This window comes from Ictidomys tridecemlineatus, chromosome 16, assembly GCF_052094955.1.
Source record: "Ictidomys tridecemlineatus isolate mIctTri1 chromosome 16, mIctTri1.hap1, whole genome shotgun sequence".
Taxonomy (NCBI): Eukaryota; Metazoa; Chordata; class Mammalia; order Rodentia; family Sciuridae; genus Ictidomys; species Ictidomys tridecemlineatus.
In genome coordinates, this window is record NC_135492.1 from 22,772,316 (window position 1) to 22,795,937 (window position 23,622).

At 42.6% G+C, this 23,622-nt stretch overlaps 1 long non-coding RNA gene and 1 pseudogene across 1 annotated transcript in view; both read right to left on the reverse strand.

Annotated features, from left to right (window-relative positions):
- The window catches only part of LOC144371359 (uncharacterized), a 1,013,058-nt gene that overhangs the window by 344,134 nt on the left and 645,302 nt on the right, over window positions 1-23,622 (reverse strand). The gene's annotated exons all lie outside the window — the stretch shown is intronic.
- On the reverse strand, window positions 14,697-16,504 carry LOC144371497 (adiponectin receptor protein 1 pseudogene; annotated as a pseudogene).

Here is a 23,622-nt window from a genome sequence, read left to right on the forward strand (position 1 = left end):
AGGGGAGGGGATATAAGGATAGGAATAGTAGAAGGAAACAGACATTACTACTGTATGTATATATCTGACTGCATGATCAATGTGATTCTGCAACTTGCACCCTCAGAAAAGTGAGAAATTACATCCCATCTATGTATGATATATCAAAGTGCATAAATGCATTCTACTCTCATGTATAACTAATTAAAACAAATTTAATTTTTTTTTAATTGCATCAAGGTTTTGGGATCCTTATGATTTCATCATTGGCTTCCTGAACACTTGGCATGAGCCGTAGCCTGGCAGTGGGAACTGAAGTGGGCTGCCCTCATTCAGCTTGCATTGTTGTCATGAAAACTAGGACAGGATTCATTGCATTGGTTGGAACCAGACGTCAGAATCCCGCAGCCGTGCACATATCTTCCTTAGAGGTGCATTTATTCCAGTCCCTTTGATTAACAAGGTAGGACTTTCTCCAGCCTGTGCTGCCCTAAGCATTGCTTGGGTCCAGCTAGAATTCCCACTCTGCTTGCTCACTATTTTAAGATTTTTGTGTTGTGTGCACCATTTGGCGGCTCAGTAGGTCTCAGTCCTGCTAACTTTCACTGGCAGTTAGCACAGAAGGTTCTATATAGCTCGTTCTTTACCCATCTCAAGGGAAACCTGAAATCATTATCCACCTGGGCTCACCAACCCACAGGGAATACGTCCCTCCTTGGAAGATTCCTTACGTTAATGATTGATGATTTCGTTGTACACACCTGGAGCAACAGGCCATACCATACTAGCTTGTCAAAACAGCCTTGCACACACATCAAGATTGATGCGGTGGGCCTGACTTCATTACCAAAGCACCGAGTTTCCATGGCTGTGGCCAGAGGCATAGCAGGGAGTTGTGATGTGACTAGAATCAATGACTGCCTCAGATCCTGAGGCTCAACTGGGTTTCCCTGGGCAAAGACATTCCAGAGAATCTTGCTGTAGCTTCCTGTCAGAGGACAAGTGTGTCCTGTATGATCCCAGATAGAGAAGGACCCCAAAGCCGATGCCTGATTGACATGGGGTCTGCTTGCTGAACCTCTTCCTGGCTGGCTTTTTCTGTGTGCATTTGCTGTGATAAACCTTAGCCACGTGCATAACCTGTGTTGGGGACTTCTTTCATCCTTTTGGAAAGTTACTGAGCTTGGAGTGAGATGGCCCTATTGATATACCACCCCATGTTTGTTTCTGCTGATAAAAAAAAAAACTGTAGGAACTTTTATGTTTATTGATTGGGTTTGCTTCTCCTTGGGTCCCTCCAGTGCCTTCTATTTCAATCTTCCTGATGGTTTATCACTAGAGCCAAGTTGCATGTGTAGATATTTTAAGGAGATACACAAAAACATGCGCACGGAATGGTTCTGTTTTCACTTATACATGCAAATTTCTATTTTAGTCAAGGCTGCATGAGAAGAATTTGGCTTTTATGCTTCTGAGGGGGAACGTTTACGTTCTTGGAATTTCAATTTTTTTCCCTTGGAACTTTTACATCCTTGGAATTTTCATGAGTTCATACCCATGAGATGACAGGCTGGGACCTGGTTAGCAAGGAGGTCAAGCATGAGATTACAGAGTTGACTTCCAGGGAGGACAGAGGGAGTTGGAGATGGAGTTAAACTGTGGGGGCAACGATCCAATCACTGCCGCCTATGTAACCTAACTCTAATAAAAACCCTGGATGTCTAACTTCAAAAGGACCTCTTAGCTGATGAGGTGCTGAGGGTGAGATGCATACCCACTCAGAACCCAGCCTGGCTCTGCTCATGGGGGAGATGATAGCTGGTGCCCTTTACTTCTTACGTAAGCTGAATTACAAAGTCATTCTGGTGCCCCGTAAAGGGCACATATATAAGATACCCAAGAAAGTGGTGGGTTCTTACCACCTAGTTGGTAGTGAGTCTGGGTTGGCTTTCTTCTTACCCAGTTCCATGGACAGTTCAGAGCATCTCTTAATTGACACAGATTCTGAGCAGGCAAATCCTCTGGCCATGAAGAATTCCCTCCTTTCATCCCTGCTTTGGAAAACACAGTCCCCTCTGAAGAGGAGGACCCCAAAAGAAGTCACTGTAGACACATGATGGAAATAGACTTGTCTGCATTTCTGTTTCTATTCTATCTCTGACCCTCCACAGCCCATCCTCCAAGGGGAAACAAAGGTTTGCTGGCATTGGGATTAGGTATTTTTTAGAAGTTATTTTATAAAACCATTAGTGCTTCACCAAAAAATGAAAGGACGGGTATTGAAGACATGGGTTTTTGGCAGGGAGAAGGCATTTGGGATTTAGACACATGAATAGAAGCAAGGTGGTAAATTTTGACTAATATCTGGGACGGTCTTCAGCTATTATTTGGAACAGGTTCTCTTTCTTTCATGGGCAAAGGGGGGGAAGGATTCTCTGGAATTCTCCTTGCCCTGATTGCTTTCTATCTTTGGTGGTTTCAACTCATTTGCATGATTGGCCCCGAGAATAATTCGTCCTCCCTCTCTTACACATCTGATTTTCTAAAGGTCACCTGGCAAGTCGAAGATGACACTGGGCACTTTCTCTTGAGGGTCCCTTGTAATAATCACACGTCCTCCCCAGAGCTTTGGGTGTCTGGCACATTGGTAATTGACAGAAGGATAACAATGTAACCTGGCTGGTTTCCAAGGCCACTTTCCAAAGATAACTGGATTGTGTGAGGGGGGCTAAGCTATCCACATCCCCACCCCTCAGTCCTGAGGAAGGCAGGATAAGAAAAATGGAAGAGAAAGAAAGGGATTTTTCTGATTGGGTCACAGTTTCTGTAATGTAAAGAAAAGATGCACATATAATAAACTTATGAAGCTGGATGAGCAAGCCGTGGACGGGGTGGGAATATGCATGCCGTGGAAATGCTCTCCAGCTACCTTTAGGCATGTGCCGCCTGCTTCTGCCTCGGACACTCTGTCCTATCTCAGCACTTTATCCTAAAAACTCTGCTTACAAAAATTGACTGAACTGTGCCCTGGCTTCTCGGTGGTGCTTACCCAGGCTGATCTGGCTACAAGCACCTGACTCAAGAATAATTCATGGATTCCGGAGCATTGAGAATTACTCCTTTTACACCTATAACTGGAGTGGGGTGGGAGGAGGATAGAGTCCTCTCTTTAGAACATGGATTGAACAGCAAAGATGATATTTCTTTAGCATCAGAGGTCAGCCAGGCAATTATTTAAATTATTTTATTTTTTTAGCAGACCCAGGACACATCAAGACTGTCTTTGTATATCCTTTAGCAGCCTTGCGTTGGTCTGCAAAAAATAACACATGGAAGTCGGGAGTGGTGGTGCATACCTGTAATCCTAGCGGGTTGGGAGGCTGAGGTAGGAGGATCTCGGGTTCAAAGCCAGCCTCAGCAAAAGTGAGGCTCTAAATAAAATACAAAATAGGGCTGAGGATGTGGCTCAGTGGTCGAGTGCCCCTGAGTTCAACCCCCAGTACCCCCAAATAAAAATAAAATGATAAAATCACAAGAAAGTTTTATGTATATGTATAGTATATGTTTTGTTATAATATCAAGCATTTTTGTTATTGTTTTATAAAAATGCAAGGTGCTATGATAATGATGAACAGGTATGTACTGAGTTTCTGAAACAGAGCAGATAATTAAGCAATATAAATCTTTTAAAAAATTGGCCTTTAAATTGCCGCTAATTAGGTAAGTACATTAATTTGATTAATTATGGTTCTTTGAAATTTGATTAATGAGAGAACACTGTCTTTGCAACTTAGCAAAGCACTTTTGTGTTTTAACTGTTGTCCTAACTGTGCTTGATGACTTCAATGGTCCCAAGTCTCCATCCCTCCTGGGATGTGGGCTGGTATCTCTCTCCTTTGCCGTGTGACTTTGAAGTGACTGTGATCTGGGCCATGTTATTTACTTTGATGGATGGAATGCGGCCAGAGGGACTATATACCTAAGTGTTTAATGTTCCTCTTGCTCTTCTCCTTCAGTTACCAGCATCACGAGGAGGGCATTTCTCAGGCAAGCTGGTGGGTTCCAGGAAGTGGCTTAGAGAAGCATAAAACACCAGTATCCCACAGAGCCAGTGCGGCCAAACCCAGAGCCCCCAGCTGCCCTGCAAATGCATGGATTGCAGTAATATTTAAGCACTGTTTTTCAGCCCCCGTATTTGGGGATGCTCTGCTCTGTGGCAATAGGTAAGTGATTCAGTGCTGGTAATTCAGTACTAGTGACTCAGTGCTAATAGCAAGGCTAGTTTATTGCTTTGTTCATGGTTTACTAAAGACTGTACAGCTATCCTGGATGGACCAAATGCTTGATCCAAGTTACATGCAAATCAGCATTCCATCCGACTATAAACTCATCTCTAGGTTTCCAACCCCTGTGTGCTTTAACTCCAGGGAGCTCTTCTAGAAATCCGTATGGGATTCTAAAAGTGTATTAGACCTCACACGGGAAATCTGTGCTGTGATCCAGCCCCTCCTGCTGCCTCAGTTACCTTGCTCATGGGTGAAAGCTGCTGGGGGATTAGCGCTGTATGAAGAGAGATCTGCCACTGTCTGATTCCCTGGGTCTCAGGAATACGCAAACGTATTGCTCACAGACTAATACACAAGATTTGGCTGCAACCTTCAATTTTGAAAATAGACGCAAGAAGGGCAATGAAGGGTTCAGGCATTGCTGCTTTTACCCCAATTCCACAGATCTTGGAGCTGAGATCTAGAGCTGTTAGACCTGAATGGATAGATACCTCCTATTTAGTACACCTCTCTTCACAGCCTGGGGCTCAGAACAAACCACATAGCTGGAAATATTCATTAAGTCTGCCCTTGTCAGAAATTTCTCAGTACCACGTAGGAAGTTTTATGAGTCACAACTAAAAAAAATACAGAGTTAGAGCAAACAAAGGCCGCCTCATTTCATGTGTTGGAAGAAAGAATTTTGCCAAAAGAGTGCAAGAAAAGCATCAGAATTCAACTTCTACTCCGATATCCTTTGTGTTTGGCAAGGGAGATATTTTATTTTTGTTGATGGCATTTTATTTTTTGCTTTTCTTTGGGTATTTGTTTAGGAGACTGTGCTACTATTTCTTGTTAAAATCACTGGGGACACATCAAGAGCCTGAAACCAATAGAGTTCCTCTGTCATTTTGTAATATATTTTGCAGATTCAGCTGAGAAAGTCCCGGTGGCAGGCTTTTAAATAATTGGGCTTCCAGAGTTGCAAGCACGCTGACAGGTATATTTATGCACATAAATTTGACAAGAGCAGAGTCATTGTTCTTGTGCTTTAACCACCACCTGCTCACTGAGGACTCCTGACTTCTTAAGTCTAGTGGAGACCTCCTCCCTAGGTTTCAGACTTCAATGCTTAACTGTCTTTGGGATACCTGCCTGTGATTGTCCCAAGGCACCTGGGAATTAGCATAGGTAAATCTAGCAGGATCACTGTCTCCTTGCACATTCCCTGCTTAGATTCTGTCTCAGCTAATTGCCTAAACCACCTTTCCAACTTTATTTAGGGGGGGGGGAATCTCACTGAGTTTCCCAATGCCTCTCTTTTGCTGAGGCTGGCTTTGAACTCATGATTCTCCTGCCTCAGCCTCCAGGGCCGTGGGTATTACAGGCATGCACCACCATGCAGGACAACTCATTTTAAGTCTCTCTGTTTCACTTTCTGCTGGTAACCCACCCTGACAGTCCTACCCCACAAGTATTTCTGGTATCTGTCTCCTCCTTTATCATCCCTGGTTTCTCAAATGTCTCCACTGAAATGTCACAGCTCCAGGAGCCTTCCCCACAAATCTTGCTTTAAGGGAAAGCTACACAGATTGCTGTCCCCATCGATGGCTTACTAAGACTCAAGCTTTCTAGGCTATGCTTGCAGGGCCTGAGTAAGGTGGTCACCGCCTCTCTCGACAAAGGCCATTCTGGAGGCTGATTGTTCAGGATCCTATTCTGGCTTTAGGCCTCACTAGTTACACAACCTTGAAGAGGCTTCTCCCCAATTCTGTGCCTTCATTTCCTGTTCTGAAAAATGAAATCACAGTATACTGCTTATCTCAAAAAGCCGTAATGAGCATGGAAGGAGTTAATATGATAAATAACTTGGGGTGCTTCCTGGTACACAGCAAACACTGTACCTGTGTCTCAGACCCCCACCTGTCTGCTTCAGACCTTCCTGTCTCCCTGTTCCTGCCCACATGCTCCATGTTGCTCTCTAGGTCTACACCTTTCCTTAAACTGCTTCCTCTTGTCAAACTAAAATGAGGACTGGAGAGATCAACTCTCCAAAGCAAAGAGTTCGTCTTGGAATAGCAGTGGGTTACAATGTGGGACATGCAAGTCACCTGTGAGGCTCAGGCTCATCCCAGAGGGCCTGGAGCAAGGAGGAAACATTAAAAGATAAAAGAGAAGCCTCTGGAAGCTGTTATGAAACAAAGACCACTGGTGACCGAGGCTTGCTGCAGGATGGACACTAGCTCACTCATGGAGACAGCCCTGGATGGCCACCTGTCCTTGTGCCCCTGGGTTTCCTGGAACCCTGTGGGTCTGAGGAACTGCTTTTATAATTTCTGCCAGAGACTGTTCCATTTGTCAGGGTGCCATAATCATTCTGACAAATTTGACATTTGAATACTGGTGATGTTCAGACCTTGTTTATGTCAAGATTCTTTGTCTTTGCCTGGGTATCCCTGTCCATCCTTCACTGAAGCGCTGGGGGAATAGAATCAATTTCTCCTGCCTTCATACATTCACTAAAACTGTAATTCACCTGTCCACTCTGACTCATAGTGTGTGAGGTTCCTGTAAAAGTGACCACAAACAATATGGCACTCTAGCGTCAAGACATTTGTGGGAAGACATTGTGGAGGGATGGGAAACATGAAGGAGCTAATTGAACTTAATTAAAGGAGAATGTATGGTGGTGAAAGAAAGGCTAGTGAGTCCAGAACCATCCATAGGTCTGGGTGGGGAGGTCCTGACTCAGGTTGAAGGAGGCATTTGGGGGAACTCTTCATCCAGGAAATTCTCCCTGAAGCCCAGAGAAGGTGGCCTTTCTCTGTGTTCTCAGGGCATCTGAGTCTTAGTCATTTTGGGATGCAATAAGATCACAGGAAGAATGAGGTTTCAACAGCTCATATTTGTTCCCTCAGATTGTGGAAGCTAGAGATCCAAGATCAAGGTCATGGCTGATTTTGTTGCTAGTGAGAGCTATTTTCCAGATCGCGGATGGTGATATTCTCACTATGTCCGCACATGGAAAACAGAGTGCGCGGCTCTCTCTTTCTTTCCCTTACAAAGCTACCAGTCTCATCATGAGGGTCCCACTCCCATGAAATCTTATAATCCTATTGGTCTCCTAAAGATGGCCCTATGTCCAAATACCATCACATTGGGCCATCAACCTAATTACCCACTAAATGGCCTTGAATCCAACTACAGGAACTTTGGAGGTGGCACAACCTAGTACATTGCACCTGACTAGCCTCTGTCCAAAATCCTCAACATAAGTTTTTGAAAATATCTATTTCTTTGTCCAGTTTTCCTTTTGACCTACTGTGCCTTGAGGGTAGGCACCACCTCTTTTTACTCTGTAGCTGCAAGTCAGATACACCTGCAGAAACACAGATGGTGTCCAGCAAATATTTGTAGAACCACACTGCACGTTCAAGAGCTCACTCCTTGGGATTCTGTTGTTGGCCAAATCTTGCTTTATCTGAAGCTAAATTACATGATGTTTGTGTACGCTTTAGAAGAGCTAACTTACATAATAATGCAACTTCCCTACCAACGTATTATATTCCTCAAAAAGATTTTAAATAAATCATTTTACCCTCTGGAAACTCAGGTTGGTTTTTAATCTATAAGAGTCAGGATCTTTAAGCAAATGACCAAATTCCCTTCCACCTCTCTCATGTGTGATTTTACCTCTTGACCACTCTCTCTAGGGCTCTTTTGATGGACATTCATTCTCCTCTTGGCCATCTTTCTGGTCTCCTCTCTTCTTCAGTCTCCTTTGCTATTTTTCCATGGGCACCTCCACCTTGAGTAATGGAAAGAGTTTGACTATCTCTTGCATCTCTAGTCTTTTAGCTCCCCAAGACTGTGCCTGCAAACCAGGATCAGAGGCAAAATCCTTCCCCAATGCCTATTTTTGTAAAGAGAATTGTATTAGGATACAGCCAAACCTATTCATTTACTTTTTTTTTTCCCATGTTCCTTCCAAACGACATTGCCGGGGTTGTACATGCTGCTTTCAAGCCATGGAGACAATATGGTCTGCAAGAACTAAAATATCTGATACTTTTCAGAATATGTGTCTTCAATCCCTGCCCTAGGAGATTGCATCCTGCCCATGGCTTTAAATAGGATCCAGTGAATGATTCCTAAGTTTATATTGTCAAGATGTTCCTCTCCTGAGTTCCCTCTGGATCTCTACACCTGTCCAACCCCTGTTGCCTCTTGGTATTTGTGCCATCTTGGAATAGTGTAGTGGTTAAGGTGACTCTAGAGGCAGGTGCCCAAGTCTGAGTCCTGCCTTTGCTGAGTGCTAACACAGTGGTCTCAGTAGTCGCTAATCTCCCTGTGACTCGTGTTCCTCATTGGCACCATGCAGGTGGTGATGAAGAAGTAACGTTTCATAAGGTTGCCAAGAAGACTATATGTGTTAATATGTCCATAGCACAACCCTGTTGGGTGTTGTGGGTTCAAATTTTAGGAGTTATCACTGAATTTCTTTCCCTTGTACCTCACATATAATTTATCATCAAGTTCTCTCATGCCTATCTTTAAAATACTTATTATTGAGCTTGGCGTGGTGGCACATGACTGTCATCCCAGTGATTCAGGATGCTGAGGCAGGAGGATTGCAGGTTTGAAGCCAGCCTCAGCAATTTTGTGAGACTGTCTTAAAAAAAAATGTTGGGGGTTATAGTCCAATTGTATAGACTACTGGGTTCAATCCATAGTACCATTTTTTTAAATAGAAAAACAATTATTGAGCATCTCCAGTGCTGCACTGTTAATATCCTGCACCAAGCTACCATGACCTATCACCTAAACCACTGGCTCTCCCAGTTGCTATCTCTGCTTCACTTTTACACAAAACCTTCTTCCTCTGTGATCAGCCAGGAGTCAAATAATCTTTTAAAAACAATGATATCACCCTTCTGCAGAAAATCATTCAATCTCTTCCCAACACACTTAGAATGAAATCTGAACTTCGTGCCATTGAGTCACAAAGCCTCACCTGTTCTGTCTCCAGCTTTTTTTCATGGCTCTGCCCCTCCAGATTTTTCTACTTACACTGGCCTTATTGTTCCTCCTAAGCATGAAAACTTGGCCCTGCTACAGTCACGTCAGACCCAGTGTCCTCTCTATCCACAGGGGTTTGTCCCCAGATATCTGCATATCCCCCCAGCACACACAATGTCACAACCACACGGTGTCTTTTCCAGTTTGCTCTATTCAAACTCTACCTTTCATTACCCTCTCTTCACACAGCCCACTTTTGGGTCTGTAACATCTGTCACTAATTGTATTAATTATTGATGGAATCTACACTTGTCTCTCTCTTTCTCTCTCCAGTATCCTGTGATTTCATTTTTTTCTGCTCAAAGCTTGAGACAAACTGGGATGCCAGTCATTTTAAGTTTTGCATCTCCGCATCATTCCAATTTTTATCATGCTGATCCTTTCACTCATTTCTAGAACCTTCTTTATCTCTTGGTTGCTTGAGAGCTTCTTCTCAGTCTACAAGAAGCTGATCTGAAACTTTATCTGCTTTGTTAAATCTTCCCTCCATACCTCTTAATTTCTTAAATACTACTTCCTGGTTACTTAGAAATCTGAAATGAAGTACTCAGTGGTTCACCTTCTTGCGGAGAAATGAATGGTCACATAAAACAGGCCAGGCCAGGGAGTTGTCCCTAGGCCTACATTCCTCTCCAAATCAAAGGGTGAATGAAACAATATTTGTAGACAACAAAGTTATCTGAAAAGGGATCCCACAGATAAGGTGTGTGTTCTGTAGCTGGGTGGAGTGGTGTACAGCACACCTGTAATCCATCATCTCAGGAAGGATTGCAAGTTGGAAGCCAGCCTCAGCACTTTAGTGAGACCCTAAGTAATTTAGTGAACCCCTATTTGAAAATAAAATAAAAGGGGTATGGCTCAGTGGTTAAGCACCCCTGGGTTCAATCTCCATACTAAAAAAAAAAAAAAAAAAAAAAAGAATAAGTTCGTATTAAATCTTTCCTTGGACTAGGAAAACTTCTTATCATCAAAACCCCCTCCTGATCATAAATTGGTATTCTATAGTGTTTAACTCCGTGATATCATAGAAACTCAGTAAATATTTCAGTGTTAGAATCATCTATGGGGAGATTTGCAAGGGCAGATAGGATAATTCCATCAATATTAATAATCTCTCCCTTTACAAAAAAATCGGATCACTACAGTACTAATGTATGTACATCCTTTCAAACCTCCACTGATATGTAGATTTCAAAGCACCATACTGCAATGAGAAAGTTTGAATGTTTATACAACACGACAGAAAAGAATCAACAGCCGTCTCCCAGCTGTGCTGACAGTCGCTTTCCCCCAAAAGATAATTTTGACCTCCCCCCAGACAAAATATTAAACTTTAATCACTGCCGTACCTACCCCGAATATTTTCTTGTCTTGTTTTCTCCATCTGTTTATTATTGTACACACTAGATTTTGCTGAATTGGGGATTCCAAAATGACAAAAAGAACATCTTTATTTCCGTGGTCGAAGAATTCTTTAAAAAAAATGTTTTGCAGCTCAAAATGAGAGAGTCCACGTTGCAAAAAAGGTCCTCCTTGGCCCAGTGAAGCCTCTTTTGGCAGCATTCTAATTCTCCTGGTATCTCATCTTGCAATTTCTGAACGATGTGGAGAATCTCAGTGAATATTATAAACCTCCTCAGGGCTCAGATCTAAGAGCAGAAAACTCTGGGATTTTGGTGCATCCATGAGAAACTACTGCAGGGAGCTACCATGGCAACATTATCCTTTAGAAGAAGACCTCAACTCCAAGGTTCACATTTAACAGGCGATTCTTTTACTCTGAACTTCTAGGTTTATATTTTAAAAAGAGAGCTGTTTTTCCTTCCATCTCACAAGTGACACCTTTCATTTTGAAAAGTACCTAAAGTAATTATGCAAAACTAAGAACAGAACAGCCTGATGCTTTGAACTCTCAAAGACGGTCACACTTCATGGGTTGGTGTGTCTGCTTACACTAGGTTTCCTCTTCATGAAGACCATATAGAGTTTTTAATCTTGTAATATCAAAATGGGGTCCAATAGAATCTCATTGTATCAAGTGTTTAGTTTATGACTTTTTAAGCATAGACATTCATTGGGAATATTTTCCATCCTGTGACACATTTCTGGCAACATAATTATAATTTCCTCATGGGGTGTTTTTGTATAGCTGTGCCAGAAATAATGTATCTGCTGAAAACTGATTGCCTTAATGTTACTTGTCCTGGTGTGCAGAGTGGGTGTGCTGGGCTCTTATTTTTCTTTCCTAGAATTCTTTCTTGTAGGATACTCATTATCCCCTTGGTGCTAAAGAGAAGTAAGTCACAGTACCCCATATTTTTCCACTATGCAGCTTTGGCTTAGCTAATATCTCATCCCTTCCAAAAAGAAGGTAGACAACAAAGAGAATCAGAATGTTCCCTAGGATTGATAAGGAGATGTTGGGGGCAGGTAGCAGAGAGAGCTCTAATTTTTCCTTAGTGTTATGTTGATAATTTTTTTTTAATCTGAGCCAGGAGATCCCATAAGCTTTCTTCCAACATTTTTTAAGAGAACCCTACTGGTAGTTTGGGACTATAAAACAACAGCAGAGACAGGCTGGCTGAGAAGTTAAAAAGAGAGCAAGAGTGTTAATTTTCTGGATCAAGTTGTGCCTGAAGCTGTCCTATTCAAATTTTGCAGTTATATCAGACAATATATGCTTTAACTTTTCACTGTTATTATTTTTGCTTAGATTAGTTTGGCCAGGATTTTTGATAGCAGTTAAGTAAGAATTCTAGTACAAGAGTCAGATACATTTTCGATGAACAAAAGATGCTGCCTTCATCTCATTTTCTCAGCATAGTTAGTTAAATGCACAATTGTTAGCCCCATATTTTTAACATGATCATGATGCCCTGAAAGAAACCTGGCCAATACTTGGTGCATGAGTTACATCTCCTTGATATTGACTTTTCCAAATGGAATAGGTTTACTTCCTGCAGACCATTATTTTAAGAAGCTATTTAGTTCCTTGAGATGAGCCCAGCACATGGCAAGGGCCAAACAGAAACGTGACAAGAAAGTGAACAAATTCTTGCGTATGCTGCTCGAGGAGCCCCAAGAGTCTCTTTTTAAAGACACGTTGGTTTATTCCCTCAGGTCGGGACCAAACACCATATCAAACTCTGTGAAATATACACTATTCTCTTTGCTCCTTCAATTTTATGTAATGGTAAAAACAAAAAAAAAATTCATTGTGTTTATCACAATTTCTCCACATCAAATGTAAGTTGAACTTTAAAAATATGAAGTTTTGTTCCTTGAGAAACCCTGGAAGGTCCCACAGAGATGGGCACGTGGATGATGGAATTGTTGACAAAGTTTTTGGTTTTGGATTTCATGACAGTTCTTGGGCCACTCTTTGGCCGACAGGATCATATTTAATGACCTACTGATAGTGTTTCAGGCCCAGAAAGAGGGATCAAGGAGAAAGACGTCATGTTCCATTTGGGCACCTGCATCAAGGAGCAGAGCTTATCACCAGTTTCTTTTCTGCATCACACTTGAGTCTCTGCAGTTTCCTCAGGAGGACTTGCTCTCTCTCTCTCTCTCTCTCTCTCTCTCTCTCTCTCTCTCTCTCTCTCTCTCTCTCTCTGGATTTAGTAAGAAGCAAAGAGAAAAACCTGCATGAAGTTTAATTCTAATCACTATGTGAAGGTCCTTTTTTTAACATCAGAATGACAGGTGTCAATCAATCACAACCGGTCATAAAGAGGCAGGTGTCAAAAACAAAGGTTGATCAAATGGCTAAAGCAACATGCTGGCAGGACTAAGCAAACTATTAAACTCAATGCTACTTGCTTTTGTCAGGGGCCTGTTGCCTACAACAACGTTTTCTTTCTTGCATTGAGTTTTTGGGGGTATTTCTTTCTTCATGAAACTCTCTGAATTTCTCGGATGCTGGACTACCTGTTTGTTATAAGTGAGTCAAAGGGGCCATTGCTACAAGCAGCCCTGTGCAGGATGCCCTATGCATAGGTCCAGAGTGTCCATGCTTGAATGGAAATCCAACCCCAAGAGGCTCCCTCCAGCAGGGGCCAGGAGGGTCCCTGCCACCTCAGAGTGTAGTGGCACCTCCTCCTCCACTGAAAATCTTAATTAAGCTTCTCCAGGGACCCTCACCAAAACTGTTCCTTAGACTATCAGCAAGAATTTTTTGCAAAAAAATGTTCAATGTAGTTAGGCTTCCTATTTCCAGTGGCTTTATCTTGCAATAACTGAATTTGGCCCTGGGCCCAGAGGAGATCGGCACTCCAGATGCTGAGTACCCCTTCACTAGTCTTTCACCACATTTATGGGGCTATCTGGTGTCATAAATTCTCTAGTCCAAAATGATATACGATGGTGTGGGAGTTTTCAGGAGGGATGTGTGTTTACAGAAGCAGAGTGGCCTCTAGCCTTGGGGCTTAGAGCCTTTACAGGGGCCTTTACACTTCCAAGGAAAGCGGTTAGATCCTAGGGAAAGTCCTTCAGGAGCCAAAAGGTAAGAGTGAATGGTGCTAATTAGGTTCCTTGGAAACCAGCTCCGGGGTGGCAGAGTGGGGAACCCTCTCTGTCCCAAGCACTAATTTTTCAAACAGAGTGTCCTTGGTTTATTTTTGTATTCAGGCCTAGTTAACCCCTACAGTTGAAAAACAAAAACAAAACTATTTTTAATGTAGACTTCTGCAAATTGTGAGCCTCTGAGCCCAGCTGCTTCTACACACTGGGTTAAAAGTTCTAAGTATTTCTAGACTCGGGGTTCAGAGGGATGAATTGATTTGGGCGAAAGTCCCCCTTTGAACCAGCTACAGCCCATAAACCTGCTTCCTGCTATTTCCTGGGTGTCCAGCCTCATCTGTCCCCCATCAAGAGCAAGACCCTGTTTCAGCAGGATGTCTTACCTCCGATGGCACCACCCAAGGGGAACCCCAGAATCCAGCTTCCCATGGCAGGAATCACCTCCTCTCCTCTTCCTGCTCAATACCAACAACCTCCAAACACCCTCTGCCTGATGTAGGTTGGCCACCACAAGATGGTGAGGACTTCTGCATTGCTGTCCACTCTCTGCTGCAGATCCTTCCATGGTTGCTATTTATTTATTTTATTTTATTTTATTTTTTTCTGCTGAACTTTCTTTTATTATCATCATAATCTTTGCATCAAGATACATAGCAATGATAGCAGGTTTCTTTCTAAAGCTTAGTATTAAATATTAAATATCTTTCCCCAGTTTAATTTTACATTACTCTGCCAAGAAAAAAAAATTAAAACTCAAGTTATTTGAAGCCTGGACACACTTCCATGATTAGCCGGGCTATGTAAAAGTTGGTGTCTTATTCTTCCTGCTATGCAAGCAGATCTAGGCCCTAGAAAGATGGGACCAGGTTATAATTGTTTTTGAAAAGTGTGCTACAAAAATGGATGGCCTGTTATAAGCCAGGTTACAAAGTAAGGACAGGGAGTAAGAGAGGGACATTTTCTTTCAGGAAAAAGGAAAACAATTCCTGAAGAGTCCCAGTCCATAATTTTTTCCCAAAATGGTTGAAGGAGGGAGTAAGATCTCAAAATGAGCTTCAAAGTACTGTCTCTGTGAGGGAATGGTACTTGTCTTGCTGAGGAGGGTGACTGCCGAGGAAGGGGATGACTATGTTGACCATCCCCACCCTCCCCAGCTAGGGGAAAGGGAATGGAAAGTTTATTGCCCAGTGGCTGTGAAAGTGAGCTGAAGCTTAACTGGTATTGAATTCACTAAGAGGTTTCTTCTAGAAACAGACAACTCAGACTCTTTTTTTCACTTCAGCAAAGAAGTTATTTTTAAAAGCACTTGGGAAGTTCCTCCTCCACCTCAAGGTGGGAAGGCTCAGAGAAGGGAGTCATCAGTACAGCCACCTTCCAGGCCATAACGGAATTCCTGAAGGTTGGAGACCCCATAGAAGTGGACAAAGGCTGCGGCCACCACCAGGACGTGGAAAATCTTATGGGACTGGAACCATATGTCAAACTTTCCCGGAAAGAAGCGCTCAGGAATCCGAGCAGCATAAAGGCCAGCTCCGGTGATGTACATCACAGCCATGAGGAAGAACCAGCCCATCTGGCCCACTGTGGTGGCCTTGACAAAGCCCTCAGCGATAGTAAAGTGCATGGTGGGCACAATACCACTCAAGCCAAGTCCCAGGAACACTCCCGCTCTTGTTTGCCGGTGTTTAGGAGTGGTAAACCGGTCCCACTGTGCCACAATGATGGCAGAGATGCCCAGGACACAGACGATGGAGAGGTAGATGAGCCGAGGCTGTGGGGAGCAGTAGAAAGAGTAATAGAGCCAGGGGACAAAGCTCCCCATAATCAGTAGAGCAATCCCTGAATAGTCCAGTTTGGAAAAAGTCCGGGAAACTTTCTCTGAATGACAATAGACGGTGTGGAAGCCAGGAGAAGCTGAGGCAGAGCACTTCACCCAAAAAGAACATGCCAAAAACCACTTTCTCCTGAAGAGGGGCCATGAAGTACATATTTGGTCTAAGCATGGTCAAGATTCCCAAAAAGAGAAATAGTACGAAACCAAGCAGATGGGTCCAGATGTTGCCAGTTTCAGTGTGGATGCGGAAGATGCTCTTGAAGCAAGCACGAAAGGAGGGCATGGGTGGTCTGTGGCCATGTAGCAGATAGTCATTGTCCTTCAGCCAGTCAGGAAGTACATCATATGGGATGACCCTCCAACGCCCCTCCCAGACCTTATATACAAACTCTTCCATCTTCTCCATGGCATGGTGGGCCTGCAGGGGAAGTGTCAGTACCCGTACCTCCTCCTCTTCTTCCTGGGGCACTGGGCATGTTTGTTCTTCTTCAGCCTTGTTTGGGTTGGCAATTACCCGCTTGCCCTTCTCTTCTAGCAGGGGTCCCAGTTCAGCCAGTTCCACCGAGTCAGTTTCCCTGTTACTGGCAGGAGCCCTGTTGCCCTGTGCCACCACAGTTCCTTTGTGGGAAGACATCTGGCTGGTACCTCAGTACCCTGCAGCTTCAGCTTGGGAAAAGGCTGGGGTCTCTCAGCCCCAGGGGGCAGAGATCTCCCTGTGATGGCAAACAGGCCGGGTGGGCAGGCTCTGCTGGGGGCCGCGGTCCCCCAGCTACATCCCGCGGCACTGGAGGCGGCCTGCGGCCGAGCGGCCCGGGATTTTCAGCACCCTCCCCCATGGTTGCTATTTATGAGCCCTGTCTCTCCGTCCCCATCTCTGAAATCCTTCCATTGGAGATGGAGTGCAACCAGCAGCCAATCCACACTTAGCCTTCTTTCCTTCCTGCTCTGATAATAACATTCTTCTCACTGAAGCCATCTAAGGGCTGGTTCTTTTCTCTTCCATCACTCGTGCATCAAGGCACCCAGTGACAGGGTAACTATCCCACCTCTTCACTGTCACCCACAGACCATTCCTTCCTGAGGCCTCCACAGTCTCACTGTTCCACCCAACAACAGATTGCACCACCTGCTTCCTCTGAATCCCACCCACCTTCTGGTTATCCTGCATCATGGTCTATTCTTCCTCCTCCTATTTGCTCACTTTTTTGGACATTACCAGTACGTGGAGTCCAGGGTTAGAGTCTGAATGCCTACTACAAACACTCCTTTCTACCTCAGCCTCTGTTATGTTTTTCCCCCATCATTATTCACAAATGTTGACCTTGATTCCTACTTTTCCTAGAAAGTAAAAGCAATCAAAAGACAAATTCTATAAATAGCATCTACCTTATATTCGACCTTCCTGCTCTTGGGCCATGACCTATTATTGCCTATTACCAAGGATGGGTGATTCAAGTTTCTCGACAAGGTAAAACCTTCTCCTTACTCACTAGATCCCCTTCTTCCTTCTCTCTTTCTATATCACATTGCCCCACCAGCACCCCCTCAGTATTTCAAAAATATCTACCCTAACGTAATTGTGTTCCTCCTCCCATCCTTATTACTTAACCTCCCCTTTCTTTGATAGGACTGTCGACCTTCACATTTCCAGCTGTTGTGCCTCCTTGATGTGATTCCAGTGAGCTTTTTATTGTTATCTTCACCAAAATTGGCCTCTTTGATGTTAAGGATGACCTTGACGTCCCTAATTCTATGGAAGGTCGCTTCGCATTCCACATATTATTGAACTGCACCACTCAGTACCATTGATCTCCTTCTCCTGGAAAACTTGATTTTGTTTCCAAGATAGCTAATTTCTCTCCTACTCTTCTAAGAACTTATTCTCAGCTTCTTTGGCTGGTATGTCTGGATTCTCAGTCCTAAGTCCTCTCTGCTTTCTATTTACAGTCACTGCTAGATGACTCCAAGGGCTACCCCTGTAAGTACCTCTCTCCACGCTGATGTCTCCAAAATTCCACTTTCCATTACAGCCTCTTCCCTGAAACCCACATTCAAAGTCCAACTGTCTATTTGTTATTCCTACCTGAATGCCTAAGATGCAACTCAAGTTTGAATGTAGCTAAAACTTAGATTGCTATTTCTTCTTCTAACTCTTACTCTGCCCTGGTCAACCTTCTTATCCTACAGGATTTCTCTCTCGGTTAATATTTATTTCTTTGGTTTACACAGACAGTCATCAAATCCCTTCAATTCTAACTTCAAAATATATTCAAAATTCATCTAGTGTTCCTCTCTCCTAAGGCCACCGTCCTGGACCCAGTCAGCATGCCTAGACTATTGCAATGTCACAGTCCCCACTTATTCTTAGGGATCCATTCAGAGGATGCCCCAAACCGTGGACAGTACTGGCCCCTAGAGACACTGTGTTTTCCTATTTGCTCATAGCTCTGATAAAGTTTAATTTATAAATCAGGTACAACAAGAGATCCACAATAGTAACTATCAATGAAACAGAGCAATTATAATGATACATTGTAATAAAGGCTATTTAAAACTTAGGTATTGTTTATTTCTGGAATTTTCTACCTGCTCTCTTCAGACCACAGTGGACCGTGGGTAACTGACACCACAGACTGTGAAGGCATGAATGGTATGTGGGGGAGAGCAGTCTACTCTCATCTCATTGATCTCTCTGTTTCTGCTCTGCAGACCTATTTGCCATAGAATTTGGAATAATCTCCTTGAAAAGTAAGTCAGAGTTGGTGAAGTGGCACACTCCTGTAATCCCAGCGGCTCAAGAGGCTGAGACAGGAGTATCTCTAAAGTCAGCCTCAGCAAAAACGAGGCACTAAGCAACTCAGTGAGACCCTGTCTCTAAATAAAATACAAAATACGGCTGGGGAGGTGACTCAGTGATCTAGTGTCCCTGAGTTTAATCCCTGGTACAAAAAAGAAAAAAATAAGTTAATTAGATCCTGCCAACCTTCTGCCTGTGCTCCTCCTAAGTTCTCAGTCTGGACTGCAGGATGGATTCTGTCCCCCACTGTCTTTCTGATGGTACCTTCTCTTTCCCTGCAGCCCTTGCCCCAGAAGGTCAGCCTTTGATGCCGACGTAGCTCAGCCCTTGGCCCTAGTTATCCCTCTTCCTGGAATGAGGTTTCCCAGACATCTGGCTGGCTGGCTCCCTCCATTCCTCCACAAATCTGTCCCAAACTCTGTTCTCAGTAAGGCATTTCCTTATTAACTTGTCTAAAATTTCTTCCAGCCTGTTTTGACTTAAGAAGTTATTATTTTTATTAAACAATCCAATATAGTGCACATTTTATTTTTAGTTATTTGTCTTTCTCACTACTAAAATGTGTCCTTTAAGAGGATGGTGATTTTTTTTTGTTTGTTTGTTGATTTGTTTGGGTTACTTGCTATTATTCCCTTTATTACTGCTTCATTGACACTCAGATCAGTGTTTGACACATACTATGAGATTTAAAAATGTTCATCAAGGGGCTGGAGTTGTGGCTCAGTGGCAGAGTGTGAGGCACTGGGTTCAATCCTCAGCAACACATAAAAATAAACAAACATAAAAAGGTCTTTAAAAATTCTCTTAAAAAAAGTGTTCATCAAATGAATAAAATCACCCAAGAACCTTATGAGATAGTGCCAATCTGCAGTCATTCCCCCATTTTCTCTGGGAGATATGTTTTGAGACCCCCAGTGAATGCCTGAATCATTCACCAGTACAGAATTCTATATATACAATGTTCTTTTTTTCTAAGCATGAAGACCTATGATAAAATTTAATTTACAAATTAGTCATAGTAAGCAACTGATAACAATAATAAAAAAGAAAAATTATTGCAGTGTAATCTAAGGAAAGTTATATGCACATGAACTGTCTCCAAATGTCATATTGTATTTTCTCCTTTTCATCCAAGAAAGCACTTCTTGACTTCTGCTGTAATATCACAACTGCTGGGGACATACGTTTGCATTGTGGGCACTATGAAGTGTTACAAAACACAAGTACCACAATGTGTGCACCATCCATCAGATGACTGAGATAACTTGACCATTACTAACCAGCCGAGGAGCAGGACCTGTACCTGGCATAGCTCTACTGGCCCAGAAAATATTCTCACCCCGGCAGGATGAAAAGGGATGGTGTGAGATTTCATCATGCTCCTTAGAACAGCACACAACTTAAAATAAATGAATTGTTTTCTTCTGAGGTTTTCCACTTAATATGTTGGGACCACAACAGATCTGTATAACCCAAACTAAGGTCAAAGAAACTTCAGATAAGGGCATTGCTGTAGCTAACTTAAAGCTTTCTCATGTCCCTTTTGTTTACACGTTGAATAACAGCTTGATAACTGTTAAGGACAAAAAAAAAAAAAAACAGGGTAGCTGTCTGGACTTGAACCAGGGCTGTTTTATGCATAACTCAAAATCACCCTTGTTTCTACTTTTATTTTTAAAATTTTTGCCTTCTAGAAAATGAAGCAGTGAACAAGGTATCAACCACGGGAGACTTACTGGGAGAAGGGAGCTATGGGTGTCATGGATTTGTGATTTTCTTAGCTTAAAGCCAACCCAGTCTATCTTATGTTGAGGTTCCTGATATAATTGTAGTCACAGACTCAAACTCAAAATCATCATCTGACCCCCAGCAGCTTTCATTCCCATATCAAGTTGTTTATTATTCACCAAAGAGATCTGACACATTCCCCCAATGCTCATAGTCCCCTGGACATGGTCCTCATCCTGGTGCGATCTATGATAAAGTCAGAAGCATGGGATCCTATGTTTGTAGAAGCTCTTTCATAGTTGAAAGATTCTCCATAATTTTTATTTCCTCAAAGAATCATTCATATGCTCATAAACAAGTCTCAATCCTATGAGCTCTTCCAAGTGAAAAATACATCAGAACTTTCTTAAGTCAAAGTTCTTATTCATTTTTTTGTTTCTGGAATCAGTTGCTTAGCATCCCCATTATAGCTTGCTAAGGAGACGGCAGGGTTCTCAAATGGCTGCTGTGTGCTCAGTGTTTGTATAATAAATAGCATCGAGTGCTTCCAGTGTGCACTGAGTCATGGCACCTGAGGTTGTAAGAAACATTAAATCATTTACCTGACACTCCCCCACTGTTTTCTTTCTCTAATGTTACCTCTTGAACATCTCCTGAAACACAGTACACACTGCCTTATGAAGGAAGAAATGCAAAAGGGGCCCGTTAGAGAGTTCTTCTGTGTTAAGTGGCAATCTCTGTCCCTTTCATAGGACATCAATTCCAGGGAGATGCGAGAGAAAAGACTTGGATTCGAATGAGTTGACCTGGGTTTCCAACTTGGTTGAAGCACACCGTGTGGCGTAGTTGCTTTTGGACTCTCCATGACCAGCTGACTCTGATTTTCATAGTCTGTGATGTGAACTAAGAGGCGTTAGGTGCTTTAGCAACACACTTCACAGGCAAATGGCTCAAAGTTAGTCGAAGTTGAATTTTTACTAGACAGTACTGCCAGGGTGGTTAGCAAGTTGGGAGAGTGTCCTTCTGCACCTTTCAGTTAGGGACCCAGGCTGATGGAACCACTGTCATAGTAAACTTGGGTTTCCAAAGTGGTGCTACACCTCTTTATTCTTTCTAACCAGAGGGAGAAAGGCATATGGAATTACATTTGTAAGTTATGTGTGTGTGTGTGTGTGTGCGCGCGCGTGCATATGTGTGTGTGTGTGTGTGTGTGTGTGTGAGAGAGAGAGAGAGAGAGATGTGTCATATGTGCAAGTTACCCCCTATTCTTTCATGAATATTCTCTTGACGAGCCCCCCTTCAAATAGCCACAGCTGACTGGGGCTAAGAGGTGCAGTTCCTGGTTGACAGACCCTTCTCAGAGATGATACCAAGGAAAAGGGGGACACAAAATTTTGGTCTTTATCCAGTTGTGCAACAGGACAATAATTTCTCTCAAAGATGGGAAGTATTCGTGTGTCAGTGTGACATGCAATAATGGGGTTTCTGTTTTCTGTATTTTATGTGCAAACAAATAAGCCCTTTTTGTCTGCTATATACTCATCTTAAAATGTTCAACATCATGCACCATGTGTTCTTTAAGTACTCTGTTCTCCTGGTTAAATAACTTCTGCTCAGTTTACTATTCCCTGTTGGGCAATGTTTCAAGCCACGGAATAGCTACACTTTCTTTTCAGAAGCTTCAATTGTGCTGTACGTACCTGGTATGATACTTCAGGTATAGTGTGAGCAGCCCAAGAAGAAAGTGCCCCCCCTTTTTTTCCCTAGTTGGTGATTCTATGTCTCTTTTAATGCAGTTAATGGTGAAGAGAGCTTTGCAGAAAATCTCATCCTAGTGTTGATTCATATTGACCTTGTGCTGAATAAAACCCTTAAGTATTACAGTTAAGTTGCTTTGCATTTCAAAGATGTTCTCCTCCCTTTTGTCTGACATATATCTGAATTTCACATCCATTAAGAAAACATCAAATGATCAAGAGAATTGGGGGCTTAGGCTTTTGTGGAAGCATGCAGTCCTACAGCCTGAATATCCTTACTGAATATCATTGTTACTGAACAAACCTTTTAATTTGTCTTAATTTTTAATTTTGCAAATGTTATACTAATACAGTATCATTTTATAATAATCAAGGGAGACAGGCAAAGTAAATGCCCTCTATGGCTTTGGAAATCCTAATACGTCTTGCTTCTGCTTATAAACACATATGTAGAGATGTGTATAGTTTTATTTTATAAATATAATTTCTATATACTGAATATATTTTCAAGTATGAATGTGTTTTAATGTAAACATGTTGGTACACATAAATGCACGGGTTTTATTTTTAAATTTGGATCGCCTACTCTATGGCTTCAGATAGACCATTGAATGAATGTAGTGTTAAGAGGCATTTAAATTGGGTCTGGTTTTTGCTGTTATCATAAACAATACCCTAGTGAACCTTCTCAGTCTACCTCACTGAACACCTCTGTAATTTGCTTTTTTTTATATTTAAACATGTATTCAATAATTGAGCTGCCTAATGGAATGGTTTTAATTTTAAGAGATATAGAAACACTTTTCTTTTTCTCCCCTGAAAAGCGAATACCAACTTCCATTCCATTTCTCCAACAATGGTAGGAAATATCTGCTTTCTTCCAAACTTCACTGACGTAAGTTTTGATGTTTCTCTTTAATGCAGTTAATGACTGAGACAGCATTTCAGGTAACCTCAGCATGCCATTAAGTTTTATCATCAGTTTCTTAAAATTCCTCTCCACCAATTTTGTAGAAGAAAGGCTTTCTTATAGTTTGAATTTGCATGTCTCTGAGAAGGAGTGCATTGAGGTGTCTTTTCCCAAGTGTATTGATCATTGGTTTGTTCTTTCCTACTCACAGCAGGACCCTGGGTCTGATAGGGGACAGACAGATATGGATAGTGGGAAGATGAAGTTAAGGGAATAATTCTATAAACTGGCCAGCACAATTGTGCTCACCCCTGCATGCTCTCACTTTTTAAAAAAAGCAAATTGACCTGCAGCCCTGCCTGGCTTATGGTGACCCACTGTGTCACATTCCTCAGAAAACTACCTGTAATCTGCTGGAGAAATGTAGGCCCCCAAATGCCAATGACAAGGACACAGTTACCCAGACACTTTGTGACCCTTCCACAGACCAGATCCCAGAATTGGGAAGATAAAGTTAATTCTCCTTAACTATAAAATCTCTTAGAACCGGTTCTAATTACAATTGTTTAGCATAGGCCAGAGTGGCCTAGAGTGGTTATAGCTACGGGAACTTGAAATCCTAATGTCATCTTGCTGTCATTTAAAAGTCAATAGGTGCACCTGGCTATACTCTCTGTACACTTCTCTAGGCCATGCAATAAAACTGGATGGCAGGAGAGGCACACAGTTCCTCTCCTTTCTCAGAGGACCCA